The sequence below is a fragment of the Mesoplodon densirostris genome, chromosome 1 (assembly GCF_025265405.1).
Source record: "Mesoplodon densirostris isolate mMesDen1 chromosome 1, mMesDen1 primary haplotype, whole genome shotgun sequence".
Taxonomy (NCBI): Eukaryota; Metazoa; Chordata; class Mammalia; order Artiodactyla; family Ziphiidae; genus Mesoplodon; species Mesoplodon densirostris.
The window spans coordinates 159,811,490-159,825,091 of record NC_082661.1 but is presented as its reverse complement, the minus strand read 5'-3'; positions in this window follow the sequence as shown (position 1 = coordinate 159,825,091).

Below are 13,602 nucleotides of genomic sequence, written 5' to 3'. Positions count from 1 at the left end.
GGATCTTCTTGGACTGGGGCACGAACCCATGTCCCCTGCATCGGAGGCGGACTCTCAACCACTGCACCACCAGGGAAGCCCAAAGCTGGTTCTTTGAGGAGACAAACAAAATTGATAAACCTTTAGCCAGACTCATCCAGAAAAAGAGGGAGAGGACTCAAATCAATAAAATTAGAAATGAAAATGGAGAAGTTACAATGGACACCACAGAAATACAAAGCATCCTAAGAGACTACTACAAAGAACTCTTGCCAATAAAATGGAAGAAATGGATGAACTCTTAGAAAGGTATAACCTTCTAAGACAACCAGGAAGAAATGGAAAATATGAACAGAGCAATCACAAGTAATGAAATTGTAACTGTGATTTAAAATCTTCCAACAAATAAATGTCCAGGACCAGATGGCTTCACAGGTGAATTCTATCAAACATTTACAGAAGAGCTAACACCCATCCTTCTTAAAGTCTTCCAAAAAAAATTGAAGAAGAAACACTCCCAAACCCCTCTGCATGGCCACCATCACCATGATACCAAAAGCAGACAGAGACACTACAAAAAAAGAAAATTACAGACCAGTATCACTGATGTATATAGATGCAAAAATCCTCAATAGAATACTAGCAAACAGAATCCAACAACACATTAAAAAGGATCATACACCATGATCAGGTGGGATTTATCCCAGGGATGCAAGGATTCTTCAATAAATACCAATCAATGTGATACACCATATTAACAAACTGAAGAATGAAAACCATATGATCATCTCAATAGATGCAGAAAATGCTTCTGACAAAATTCAAAACTCATTTATGATAAAAACTCTCCAGAAAGTGGGCATAGAGGGAAACTACCTCAACATAATAAAGGCCATATATGACAAACCAACAGCATACATCATTCTCAATGGTGAAAAGTGAAAGCATTTCCCCTAAGATCAGGAACAAAACAAGGATGTCCACTCTTGCCACTATTATTCAACAGAGTTTTGGAAGTCCTAGCCATGGCAATCAGAGAAGAAAAAGAAATAAAAGGAATACAAACTTGGAGAAAAAGAAGGAAAACAGTCACTGTTTGCAGATGACATGATACTATAGATAGAAATCCTAAAGATGCCATCAGAAAACTATTGGAGCTAATCAAAGTTGCAGGATACAAAACTAATGCACAGAAATCTTTTGCATTCATATACACTAACAACGAAAGATCAGAAAGAGAAATTAAGGAAACAATCCCATTCACCACTGCAGCAAAAAGAATAAAATACCTAGGAATAAACCTACCTAAGGCGGTAAAAGACCTGTATGCAGAAAACTATAAGGCAGTGAAGAAATCAAAGACGATTCAAAGAGATGGAGATATATATATATACCATGTTCTTGGATTGGAAGAATCAACATTGTGAAAATGACTATACTACCCTAAGCAATCTACAGATTCAATGAAATTCCTATCAAATTACCAGTGGCATTTTTTACAGAACTAGAACAAAAAATCTTAAAATTTGTATGGAGACACAAAACACCCTGAATAGCCAAACCAGTTTTGAGGAAAAAAAACAGAGCTGGAGGAATCAGACTCCCTGACTTCAGATTATACTACAAAGCTACAATAATCAAGACAATATGGTACTGGCACAAAAACAGAAATATAGGTAAATGGAACAGGATAGAAAGCCCAGAGATAAACCCATGCACATATGGTCACCTTATCTTTGATAAAGGAGGCAAGACTATACAATGGAGAAAAGACAGTCTCTTCAATAAGTGGTGCTGGGAAAACTGGACAGCTACATATAAAATAATGAAATTAGAACACTCCCTAACACCATACACAAAAATAAACTCAAAATGGATTAAAGACCTAAAGGTAAGACCAAACACTATAAAACTGTTAGAGTAAATTGTAGGAAGAACACTCTATGATATAAATCACAGTAATATTTTTTTGACCCACTTCCTAGAGTAATGGAAATCAAAACAAAAATATACAAATGGGACCTAATGAAATGTAAAAGCTTTTGCACAGCAAAGGAAACTATAAACAAAACAAAAAGACAACCCTCAAAATGGGAGACAATATTTGCAAACAAATCAATGGACAAAGGATTAATCTCCAAAATATATAAGCAGCTCATGCAGCTCAATATCAAAAAAAACCAAACAAACAACCAAATCAAACAATGGGCAGAAGACCTAAATAGACATCTCTCCAAAGAAGACATACAGATGGCCAAGAGACACATGAAAAGCTGTTCAACATCACTAATTATTAGAGAAATGCAAATCAAAACTACAGTGAGGCCTTCCCTGGTGGTGCAGTGGTTGAGAGTCCGCCTGCTGATGCAGGGGACACGGGTTCATGACCTGGTCTGGGAGGAACCCACGTGTTGTGGAGCGGCTGGGCCTGTGGGCCATGGCTGTTGGTCCTGCGTGTCTGGAGCCTGTGCTCTGAAACAGGATAGTCCACAAGAGTGAGAGGCCCACATACCACAAAAAAAAAAAAAAGAACTACAATGAGGTATCACTTCACACCACTTAGAATGGGCATCATCAGAAAATCTATAAACAACAAATGCTGGAGATGGTGTGGAGGAAAGGGAACCCTCTTCCATTGTTGCTGGGAATGTAAATTGATACAGCCACTATGGAGAACAGTATGGAGGTTCCTTAAAATACTAAAAATAGAATTACCATATGACCCAGCAATCCCACTACTGGGCATATACTCAGAGGAAACCGTAATTGAAAAAGACACATGCACCCCAATGTTCATTGTAGCACTATTTACAATAGCCAGGTCATGAAAGCAACCTAAATGCCCATCGACAGATGAATGGATGAAGAAGAAGTGGTACATATATACAATGGAATATTACTCAGACATAAAAAGGAACGAAATTGGGTCTTTTTTAGAGATGTGGATGGACCTAGAGACTGTCATACAGAGTGAAGTAAGTCAGAAAGAGAAAAAGAAATATCGTATATTAACACATACATGTGGAATCTAGAAAAATGGTACTGATGAACCAGTTTGCAAGGCAGAAATAAAGACACAGATATAGAGAACAAACGTATGGACACCAAAGGGGAAAAGTGCGGGGTGAGGGGGTTGTATGAACTGGGAGATTTGGATTGACATATACACACTAATATGTATAAGAACGTGCTGTATAAAAAATTAAAAAATTAAAATAAAAAAAAATAAAATAAATTCAAGGAGCCTGAAATCATGCCAAGTATTTTTTTTCCACCATAGTATGAAACTAGAATCAATAACAGTAGGAAGATCAGAAAATTCACAAATATATGCAATTTAACAATACGCTCCCAAACAACCACTGTGTCAAAGAAGAAATCAAAAGGGAAATTTTTAAAAATCGTGAAAGAAACAAACCATAAAATGGAAGCACAACATACCAAAACTTATGAGATGCAGTAATAGCAGTTCTAAGGGGGAACTTTATAGTGATAAACACATATATCAACAAAAAGAGAAAGATCTCTAAAAAAGAAACTCATTCTATCAAACATTTAAAGAAAAATTAGAGTCGATTCTTCTTAAGTTCTTTAAAAATTTGAAGAGGAGAAAACACAACCAAACTCTTTTATGAGGTTATTTTGACCCTAATATCAAAGCCAGATGACATTACAAGAAAAGAAAGCTACTGGCCAACATACATGATAAATACAGATGCAAAAATTCTCAACAAAATACTAGCAAACTGAAATCAACATCTCCTTAAAAGGATTATCAACATGATCAAGTGGGATTTATCCTTGGGATGTAGAGTTTGTTCAAGATATGCAATTCAGTTAATGTGATATACCATAGTAAGAGACTGAAAGATAAACATTATATAAACCTTTTAATAGACACAAAAGGGTTTTGAAAAAATTTGACATTCATGTATGGTAAAAACTCTCAAATAATTGGGTATGAAAGAAATGTACCATAACATAATAAAGACCTTATATGACAAATGCACAGCTAACGTTATATTCAACAGTGAAGGATTGAAAGCTTTTCCTCTAAGATCAGGATGAAGGCAAGTGTACCTATTCTCACCACTCCTGTTCAACATAGTGTTGGAAGTCCTGGCCAGAGTAATCAGGCAAGAAGAAATAAAAGGCTACAAATTAGAAAGGAGGAAGTAAAACTGTCTCTGTTTACAGATGATATGATCTTGTGCACAGAAAATCCTAAAGAACCCACCAAATAATGTTAGAACTAATCAACAAATTCAGTGAAGTTTCAAGATACAAAATCAACATGCAAAAATGAGTTGTGTTTCCATACACTAACAATGAACTAGCTGAAAAATAAAGAAAGGAAATAGAGTAGAATGGTGGTTACCAGTGGTTGTTGCGGTGGGGAGCAGGGAGGTGGAAAGAAGCCAATCAAAGAGCACAGACTTCAGCTTAAGATGAGTGAATTCTGGGAATCGAATGTAGAGCATGTGGCTATAGTTAACAATACTGTACTGCATTCTTGAAAGCTGCTACGAGAGTAAATATTGAAGGTTCTTACCACCACCAACACAACAACAAAACATTAATTTTGCTAGCTGAAGGATGTTTAACTAAACATTCTGGTAATCAGTTTGCAATGTATATGTGTGTGAAATAATCACACTGTAAACATTAAACAATTTTATGTGTCAATTATATCTCAATAAAGCTGGGAAAAAAAGCACAATAGAAGGGTATTGTGTTACTCTGCCCAAATATCCTTGGCAGGGTTGAAACATCTATCTCCTAGACAAAGGAGATATCAGCTGCTGGTAAATTATAACTTAGTCACTCAGAGTTGCCCTTATCCTCAGGGAGCTGCCTAGTCCAGGGTTATTTCCTCTCCCAAAGTTAATATTTGAATAGAGAATTCATAGTATCAGCCCTATGGACTTGGAAGGAATATCACTGCTCCAGAACTTTGTTTTGGAATTGGCTGAGGTCTCAGTTGCAACTGCATTGATCGATGTTTCCTTCCTCAATTTCTTACAAGTGTATCTCCTATGTCTCTCCTCAGAAAACCATCTGTGTGAAAGTTTTCATTTCAGAGTTTGTTTCCAGAGAACTCAATCAAATAGCAACAAGAGCAGTGCTCACTTGACCCCATATTTCTCTTCTAGTTGAAAGGAAAGACTAGAAGCCTGTGAAAGTTTTAAATATATTTACAAGCAACATATCAACATTTTGGAAAATTTAGACCCAAGGATAGTAAGGTTCAAATCTTAAAGTATTTATTTTTCTATCTCCATACTTGTGATCCCAATATTTATCCCTCATTTTTTCCTTCCTTATTTCTTCCTTCCTTTGATCCTTTCTTTCATCTTTCTATTTTTTCCTCTTCTCCCCATTTCCTGTCTTTTTCCTTTCTTAATTTATTGTTTTCTGTCTTCTTTTCTTCCTTTCTTTTGTCAAAAAGCCACACATTTATTGGATATATATCACTATTCCTGATGTGGAAGAGAGAGCAATGATGCAAACAGGAAAAAAAAAAAAAAAAAACGCCCTGCCTTAAATGAGCTTACATTCTATTATGAAGAAACAATCATCAGAGAAGTAACATAGATAATATTTTTAATTTTGATAAGTTCTCTGAAGAAAAAATAAAGCATATAAGAGATATAAATATTACTAGGTTGGAATTACTATTTTAAATAGAGTCATTAAGGAAAGCCAAATTGATAAAAATAAAAGATTTGCACAGAAGCCTGAAGGAGACAAAGATGAGAGCCATGCAGTAATCTGGAGGAAAAGCATTCCAAGTATAGAAATCTGAAATGCGAAGATCTTCTTTGCAGTTTTGCACAAAAAGCAGATGTATGTTTTTGGTGTGTTTGAGGAATATCAAGAACATTAGTTTTATCAGAGCAGAACTTGTGAAAGGAAAATGATTTAGATGAGCTCAGACAAAAGAGTGAGGAAAAGTGTATATTTTTAAAAAGAATTTTAGGCCATTGTATGGGATTTAAGTTTTACACTGAGTGAGACAAGATACCACTGCAGTAATTTGAGCAGAGGGATGATGTGATCTAACCCATGCCTTAAAAGGATTATTCTGGCTCCTATAATGAGTATACAATTTGGGGGGGTTCTTTTCTTTAAATATGACTATGAATTTGAAAGAATAGCTGCCTATATTTCTTAAGTATCATGTAAACTTTCAAAATTCACTTTCCAGAAGTGAATTTTGAATTTCACAACGTTAACTGAATTTACACTTAACTTAGCATTTTATGTGAAAGCTCTCAAACTAATGACCTAAGCTTCCTTCTTAAGAAGCTAAAGAAGGCAGTCAGGTTATTCCTAAGGAAAACAGTAGAAAAAAAAATAATAATGTTCAGGGCAAAAATCAACAAACAGAAACTTCCAGTCCAGATAGATGGCATAGGTACATTTCTCACCGCTCCTCTCTACTAAGTATAATTATAAACCTTGGAAATAATAAAACAGGCATCCAAAGTAGAACTCTGAAGGGTAAAAAGAAGGAGAAATACTGGTTTGGGACCACATGACCAGAAAAATAACAACACTAAGGAATCTTAAGTCTCCCAACCCAACAGAAGAAAGGAATCCTGATCCAATGTTTCCCAACTCTCAAACTATCAACAGAAGGCCACTCAGGTAGACTCATTCTTCCCCTGACCACAAACAGTGCTATAGCTATAGGCCCCAATAGTTATTCCCTCATAACAAGTTGCCCAACCTGGGAAGTGTTCTCCATCACCCAGAGGCAGGCAGGGATCTTGTGAAAAACATCCTGGTCCTATAAGCCTCTTTGTTGTCATAAGCCTGATACACATCTTTTACTGCCAGAGACTAAAGCATTGCTGGGGAGCACCCATAATAGGTGATGCTACCACAGCAAGTACCTAGGGGAGAAATATTGTTGGTTCTCCACAGGTAGAGGAGAATTTCAACAACAAGCAACTATCATCACTGGGGGAAAATGAACAAACTATACAAGGGATCGTTATACTATTTGTTAGAATTGCATGGGAATCTATAATTAAATCAATGCAAATTTCAATTAACATCAGTGATATAGAAAACCAATAGAAAAAATATCAATAAAACAAAAACTGGTTCTTTTTGGAGTTATATAAATGTCATAAGCCTATAGCCACAGTGACCATGAAAAAGAGATACTAATGTTAAGAATGAGAAGTGACATAACTACAGTTTTTAAAGATGTTAAAAGAATATTAAGGGGGCTTCCCTGGTGGTGAAGTGGTTGAGAGTCCGCCTGCCGATGCGTGGGACATGGGTTCGTGCCCCGGTCCGGGAAGATCCCACATGCTGCGGAGCAGCTGGGCCCATGAGCCATGGCCGCTGAGCCTGTGCATACGGAGCCTGTGCTCCGCAACGGGAGAGGCCACAACAGTGAGAGGCCCATGTATGGCAAAAAAAAAAAAAAAAAAAAAAAAAAAAAAGAATATTAAGGGAATATTAAGGTAATAACAAAAGGCATAGAAAGAAGATGTCAGTAGTCAGAGAGAAAGAATCTATAAGAATTAAAAAATTTTTTTGGCATTGGTGTAGCTGACAGAAGAAATGCCTGACAACAGAAATGTATTGTGTTATTTATGTTTCATTCTTACATTAACAATGATAATTGTCATGTCTGAACTCAAAGTTTAGTTAGGACAACCAATATGCAAATACATATGCACAAATATTATTGACACTGAAGCTGAAAACAAAATTAACTCTTCCCGGACTGGGGCATGAACCCGTGTCCCCTGCATTGGCAGGTGGACTCTCAACTACTGTGCCACTAGGGAGGCCCCAGAATTAACTCTTGAGTCATAGAAAAATACCTAATGGAAAATAGTGAGACTTATCCTTAACAGTGTTCTTACATGAAAGCTCAGCAATGTATTTTATTTAGGCCTTTTTCTTCATATTCCACAATGTATGGCAGTTCAGATATGATAGATACCAAGTAACATCTCAGAACCTTTGAAGTATTTTACATTGTAGGATAATCAATTTGAATTGTGGGGTCAGGGAAATGACTTTGAGTTCAATGTAAAGTGGAATGAATGAGAGGAGGGAGACCAAAAAGTGGGCTATTATAGTAATTAGCCAAAACATTATGGGTGCTTATGTGGCAAAAGTATAGATAGTTATAAAGGGTGGGATCACTTACAATATATTTGAGGTAAATTCTAAGAGACTGAGTGATGGATTAGGTTGAGAGTTTGAGTTAGAAGAAAGCAGAAAAAGCCTTATGCCTATTTTTCTTGTTTATGTGGTTGGATGCATGGCAGTACCATAGTCTGAAGAGAGATGGGAAATATTTTCATTAATGTAAATGTTATATCACGTTATTAAGACAACTATAAATGGAAGTACCAGAAAAATAACTTTATTCTATTTTAATGGATAATTTAGTCTGTTCCCAAATGAAATGGATCTTTGTTAAAATGTCAGTGGACATTGTTTTTTTTCAATGGTAATATTTGCTATCATTGAAAATGTAATAAAATATTCTTGACAAATTTGGACTGGGAAAAAATGGCACAGAGTTGTATCCCAAAAGTAAACCTAAGAATCGCCAAGGAGTATAATTAGTAAATAATCAAATAGACAAAAACAATATTAAATAGTTTTTTTTCTGAATGTTCAATTAAAGCCATTGTTCCCATATTTTTTTTTAATAAGGGCAAGGTAGAAAAGCATAACTGCATTGCATAGAAAATTGATAAACATTAACATATGTTTGAGTGCTTCAAAAATTATTTCTGAAAGAAAATTCAACTATGTTGATATAATTCTTATTAAAATATTTGTTTTCATAAACATGTAGTTAAAACATTCATTAGATAGAAAATATCAGAGTTAAAATGGTAGTATTCTTCATTTGTAATGCACATTTTGACTACATTCTATTAAATATTAAACATAATGCAAAAATTAATACCACAATATCTGACCTAATTAGGTTGTCAATTAGGAGAAACAAGGAAATACATAGATTGATAGAATTCTGTATTATAAGTGCCATGATAACAGTCTGGAAGGCTCCTCTGGGGACATATTAGTGAACAGGAGAGTAGAGATCTATTCTTATTAGAATCTCATTGTTCTTCACCTAGAGTCCTCCAAGGGTCCTCTTAAGGTAGTCTTTCCTGTTGCTATGTAGGTCCATGCTTCTAGGGTACTGGATGAATTGGAAGTTACCAAAAGCTGCATACTATAGTATAATAATTACTGTTTTGCTCTGTCACTTCTAAGTGCTACTTCTCATTGTGAAATAAAATTCATATTTTATGGCAAGACCAGAAAAATTAAACATAATTTTTTTTTCTCTGCCATTTGGCCTCTCTCTCCCATATACTATGCATTGTGTATCTACATTATGCATCCACCAAACCTCCCCCATCTGAAGAAATACCTGCTTAACCATAAAAAGCAACATTCCCCTACCACCAACAGGACAACTCCTTAAAAGGTAAAGTTCCTTCTTAATCTTGTAAGGGGCCACAATGATCATGACCCACTACCCACTAGATTGTATAAACCGTCAATAATAGGTTATTTAATGTACAGTTCTCTGTCTCAAAAACTTATGTAACTGTGTTTTGACCTCTAACTGGTGGAACAGTTCTTAGAGCTTTCTGAGAGGCTGGTCCATTTTTATAATCCTCAATTTGGTGTGAATACAATTTTCCATTTATTTCTTAGATCAACTGGTTAATTTTTCTGTTGACATCAACCTTCTTTTACTCCCAAGTGCTCACCTCAACCGTCGTACATGTGAGTAAGTAAGCACAAGTAACCAAAGTTCTAGCTTGCATCTTCCAATTTATCTAGGTCAATATAAGTGCATGGTAAGTTCTCAATAACAGTGAAAAAATTAGATAAATGTTTTTACTCATCCTATTGAATTCAGTGAAACACAGAAAGGGTAGTTAGTTTATTTTCTGTTAGCTATTGAGAATTTCTAATTTTCTTTGCCATTCCAAGGCCCTTGTCCATTCAAGTAATAATAATAGGAGTGGGTCTATCTTCCACCAACCTGATGCCATGAAAGTGAGAGGACAATTTCTTAATGGATTCTCACCTGTGGGCTCCATGACTAGAAATTCTAGTGTGCAGCTGAGCCAAAAGAACAAGAGGTAAATCAATATCTTTAGTGGCTGGTATAAGACAGAATAGACAATAGAGAAAACACTGATATTATTCTCATCACTACGACTATCTATCTATGCATAGACTTCATCTTTAAAAGGAGATCCAAGGTAATTTCTGGTGTTAGAAGATTCTGCTTCTAGAATGTCAAAAAGGATACATATATAAATTTAAAATAACAATTCTCTTAATATCTAGGGGGAAAAACACAAAGACATTATATTTTCCCCACCTATCTCTTTGCCTTGCTATAATTTTTCTGCCTCAGGAGTGCTGTTAAGTAAAGTTCAGAGACAGCATAGCCATAAGTAGGTAGGATTGTAGTTTGACTTTGGCATATCACTGCAATTTTACCTTTTCTTCTTCTTATTGTCCCTAGATTACATGTTTAAAAAAAAGATCAACAGGTTTACTTTTGTCTCACCTCTAGTTTTCACAGCATATAATGCCAATGATCTAAATTTAAAGGAAAATTACATTCCTGCTATTGGTGTTACGATTCTAATATTTCCACTTCCACACAAATGAGCTCATATGCTACTGTCCTATGATGAAACAATAACAAAAACAAAAATTTAAAGTTACATCCTTCTCCCCTGTTATATTGTCAGCAATTCATTTTAGATTATCCAGGCACATTTACCCTAAACCAAACCTCCAGAAATACTAGCAATCAATTTTCCATCATCATCTGAGCTAAATGTTTTAGTAACAATGATTCCACCAGTTCCATTATACAGATTAACTCTCTAAGTATGAAGATATAAGTATTGACATGGGTTGCAAAGGAATCTAAGAGGAAGAATAAGATGGAAACTTATGGGCCTTGCAACATTAGTTTATTTTTCAGCCACAAACTATGCATATTTTCCCAAATTGCTGATAATTCTCCCAATATCAAAACAGCTAATGACTAGGAGTGCTACTGTGAGCTGAGGAAAGATGAGAACGTGGTTTGAGATAGAACTAAAATATCTTAGAAATACTGATAGTATTTGCATATTACAAAATGGTATCTTTCCCCAAAAACATATTAGTTCATGGAGTTCAAACTATACTTTTTTTTAGGAAGAAACATTGAAGATATGTAATTAGAAGAAGAGCTAGAGAAAAAAAGTCTATTTGGAACATTGGCGCTAGAAACATAATTTCAAGAGGAAAATAAATGCAATTACAACACCATAAAAAGGCATTCCTCAATCAACAAGGTTAATTCTTTATGAATATTCACTTTGGTAATTCTAATTTTATGTGAAAAGCTTTTTAAACACAAAAATCAAGCAACTATTGTAGAAATTAAGCAACTCTCCCCAAGCTCATACCACTCGTAAGGAGCTACATTAAGATTTACATCCAGATCTAGTTTGATTCTAGAAACTGAAGAATCTCAGTTGTAATATAGTCTGACATTAAAAAGCCTCATGCATAAACAAAAGTACAGTGCACACAAGTAAAAGAATCATAAGTATACTATGTAGATATATCACTATAACAAGAAAGAACAGTTAAAAATGTAAAACCATAACATAGATATAAAAAATGACATAAATAATTGCTACAGAGACATTAAATATTATATACATGCCAAATAATCATAAAGCTGGATGAAATTAGTCTGAGTCAATGAGACACAAAGAATGGGTGGTTTGATAAATCTAATTGCAGGAAGAAATTTAGGTCTTAGGAAGGGACTGGATGCATCTGGGAAGATAAATTGAGGATACTGATGAGCTCAGTGTCCTAAGAAACAGAAGTCCTGATTTCTACGTTTCGCCAGCTATATGATCTTGAACAAGTAATAAAATGGTAAAAGGGTTAATTTAAAGAAACTTCAGAATTTAACCCAAGCCTTTTACTGGCGGAAAAACTGAGGACCATAAGAGTTAATGACTTCTCTATTTCCTGAAATCCTCACTAACTATGTACAGAGCTACTGGGCTCAGTTTACATATCTATAAAATGGGGAGAAAGTGCTAATCCTACCTAGTTTTCATGCTAAGCCTTAACCCTTTTTAAAAATAGATTATGGGTCTTAAAGGGTAGAGTTGTCATACTGTGTAATTATTGTTTATTCTGTAGGGGAGAACTTGCTATCTCCTTTACAGTACAGTATATTTCTTAAGGAGAAAGACAGTCTCTTTCCCTTTTAGTTAAAAGTCCTTAAACATATGAATGAATGAATGAGGTTGATATAAATGAGGTAAAATTACCTTAAATAGTAAAGTTTAATAAATATCAGGTTTTCGAAAATTATGTTTTTCAACATGAGATGCCATTTGTCATCCTCTACCTAAACATAGTGAGAAAATTTGATCTTTAGAAAACTTCTTTTTTTAGTAATACTAAATCTATTTTTTCATGAGGACAGCTTTTAGAAAATTAGGACCAGGATTCATATGAAACTGATTTTGTTTTTAAGCCTACACTATATTTGAGATATTTTTCATATAACTAGTTGTATACAACTAGGTATTAATTGGTAACCTATCAAACTTAAAATGTATTGAAGTTCATTGAAAGAAATGCCATGGACTTCAGTCAAAAGAACCTGGCCCCTAGAGAGATATACACACTCAGATACAAACACAGACATAAACAGAAATACATTCCATCACTACAAAATATTTGATTCCTCAAGTTTGGAGACGATATTAATGTATTTAATTAACCAATTACTTAACAACTACTTTTTCTATCATTCTATTCAGAGTTTTCATGACATTCTATTTAACATTCTGTAGCATAACTGTGTTCATAAACTACAGCATCATTTACTGATTCAGACTTGTTCCTTCCTATTAATAAGAAGATACTGTTTCCTTTTAATCCAAGAATTTAGGAGCAAGTCTTGAAGTGAACCCTACTCTCCTAAAAGGAAAAAGGAGTAAAGAGTACTTAACAGTGATTGAATCAGACAGTTTGTACAAAATCATAGGAAATGTGCATTCTAAAGAGGCAGATAATCGTACAAGCATATTGCATGGAATACATAAGTGGAGCCCTGCCTGGAGGTCAAAAAGTAGAAGCAAACCAATTAAGCTAAGTATCCACTAAATTGTTTTTCATTGTCTAATTGAAAAGTGATCACAGGAATCAGGTTTAAATTGAAAGGGCTTTCTAATTTAAATCCGACCTTAAGCCAATGTTATTTAAATATGGTAAATAATGTATTCTGGAAGAAACTTTTCTAGAAATTCAAAATCCCACTTGAGTATGTACTTGGATCATTTCTGGGTTTCTTTCACTGCTATTTTCCAGCCTTTAGTTAATGAAAGGAGCATACTTATTTACATCAAATGTGAACATTACAAATTTATTTGGAAATCTTATCTTAATCGCTATATGTTTCCAGTGAAATAAATTCATCCATTCATTCACTGCTTTTGCTGAATAATTTAGATCATTTAAGGAAAACGTGAAGCATTGGCCTAAACAAATTCATCTATTCATTCATTGCTT